A 2,772-nucleotide genomic window follows, 5' to 3' on the forward strand; every position below is an offset into this window, starting at 1 on the left:
TTTATGGGGGAACATGAGTGAGAATAAGTTTGTGTCATGTTAAGACATATTTGCTCAAGGTGTTATAGCTACTAATTACCTTAATTAATATAAGTTAGTGAATAAAGTATTTTGAAATTAATTTTTACAATGTACCTACATATTATACATTTGTAAAAATGGGTAAAGGCAGCAAAAAAAAAAAAAAGGGATGTCTTTGAATAACATTTCATTCTTGTTTTGTTATAGCATTAATGAAATGCTGTAGGAACTTAACTCCTATTCATATCAATTAGCCTATAGTAAAATTGGTGTTGTTATGCATCGTTTCACTTAAAGTTGAAGAAGCTATCAATTCAATAATGCTAAGTGAGAACTTCCTGTAATGATCTGGGATTTGTTATTTGCCATTTCCTTTACATACAGATTTTAAAATCGTAGATTATTTATTTAGAATATATCACAAAATTTACATCTTTATAAAATTTCTGTTTTAATAGTTGTTTCACTTTAGCATAAAATTAAAAACACTGTTTTGCCCAAGAAATAAAAAAAGAACAATACAAATAAATAAGGAGAATATAGAATATATTGACAATATAGGCCAATGACATCATTTGAATGAGGGCTCAGTTAAAGCTATCCAAGAAACAAAGTTATTTGAGTGACCATATTATACACATTGCTTTTTCATATAAATCTGTGTGTCTTGAGATTGTTTATTTTGCTCAATTTATATGTCAATAGTTCTTACCATTTTTGCATAGTCAATCAATTTGTTTCACTAAAATTGAATTAAGTGGAAAAGAAAATTTAATCAAGTATTTTCCCTCTAGCACTCTATTCTTCCCATAGTGCATTAGAAATTTGTGAAAATAGGTGGTGATGAATGTGTAATATAGAAATCTATTAAAATTGAATTCTATGTAGATATATTTATTGGTCCTTTTGAATGTTATACAATACCTGATTAGAGTACAACAATCACTCATTTTGTGATCTCACTTTCAGTACAAGTTTGAAGTCTAAAGTCCACTTTGCCTTTAATCCTCAAAGTGTATACTGAGTGTTACTCTTTGGACCAATAGCATCAACATGACCTGGAGCTTATTGGAAACACAGAATCTCAAGTCTCACTCCCATTGATTTCACTGCACATTAAAATTTGAAAAGCACTACTCCAGGTAACAAAGAGAAAATGAAAAGTGGGTTGATGACAGTAACAAAGGGATTGCACTACTCTGAAGAAAAAAAAAGTATTCCAGTTTAAATGAAATGTTTCCTTAAATTAAGACTTTTGTGCATATTATAATCTATGCTAATTATTTGCCTGTTTTGCCTTTGAGTCATAACATTCAACTTTAGGAAGTATAGGCAAGATTTTTTTATATAGGCTTTACATCATTTAAGATGTTTCCAACTAAAAATAATGTAATAATTCACTTCTACTATTCAAGTAGTACAGAAACCCTGGGAGTACGCATTAGGGCAGGCCTCAGAAAAGACTCAGTTCACCTGCTCTGGCTTCTTTTCTGCCCTTGTTTTAGGTGCACCCTCCTTCCCGTGTGCTTTCATCTAGAACATGGTAGGAGACAGCAGTAAATGGACAGGTCCTGCACTTGGCAAAATCATGTCCCGGTGAATAGCATTTCTTTTCTTGTGGCTAGCAGTTAATAAAGAGGACATTGTCCCCAGAATTCCCAAGCAAGTGTCTCCTTATTTTTGATCATTTGTTCAGGGTAACACATGCCCCTCCAAAATCAATCCCTTCCATCCCAGGAATGTGATTCCTTCATAGGCTTAGGACAGAGTCCCTGAAACAATGGTTGTCAAGGGGATGAAAGGACCCTGAGTGGCTTATCATCTTGGATCAATCCCTCTAAATGCTTCTCAGGTTGCTAATTAATCAGGGAGAAGGGTGAATATTGAGCAGCCAATCACACTGTTTACCAAATTCTGCATTTCTTTTATTAGACTTTCATAATCATCTCTCTCTCTCTCTCTTTATTTCTATCCTTGTAATCATATTGTCACTTGACCTTCTGACAGTGCTTCTAATAAAACTAGCTGCTGAAATTCCATGAAATGTATTCTACTCACTGTGTCCATTATTTCCAAAGCTCTACTCCTGGCTCTTTAGAGAGATGAATCTTTTGTTTTTATTTGATTGCATTGTTTTTCTCATCATAATTCTTACTCAGAAAAATCACTGAGGCCAGCCTACCTGTGATAATCCCCGTGGTCAAGAATTTCTATCATCTGTAAGTCCCAGTGAAGAAGCATGCTCTGATAAAGTGGAGCAAGCCATTAATAAGCTGGGTCCAATGTTTACCATACAAGATTAAGTGAGAGGAAATTCTGCCGTATTTTCAACAACCAACTTGAAAGGGTTTCCTCTACTTAATTGAAAGATACGTCACATTGAATGATGCCAAAACAATCTAAAAATTATATCTTCTCTTTCAGGTATAAATTCATAGCACAAAGAAGGGAAATCAGATGATTCAAGAACAGGACCAGAGAGATACAGAGCAGCATTCTCTGAAACCTCAAACACATTCCAGTGTCAAGAAAACCTCAAGTTAGTATAACAGGGGTGCTGCAGTGGGGATGTTATTCCTACTTTCTGTGAGCACACTAGACTTTTATTTGCTTATTTAAGTATCTGGCATATAGTGGGCCTTTAAAATATATTGTTAAGCCCTGGCCAGTTTGGCTCAATGGTTGAGCATTGGCCTGTGGACCAGAGAGTCCTGGGTTTAGTTCCCAGTAGGGGTACATACTAATATATAT

The sequence above is a fragment of the Molossus molossus genome, unplaced genomic scaffold, assembly GCF_014108415.1.
Source record: "Molossus molossus isolate mMolMol1 unplaced genomic scaffold, mMolMol1.p scaffold_m16_p_1, whole genome shotgun sequence".
Lineage (NCBI taxonomy): Eukaryota > Metazoa > Chordata > Mammalia > Chiroptera > Molossidae > Molossus > Molossus molossus.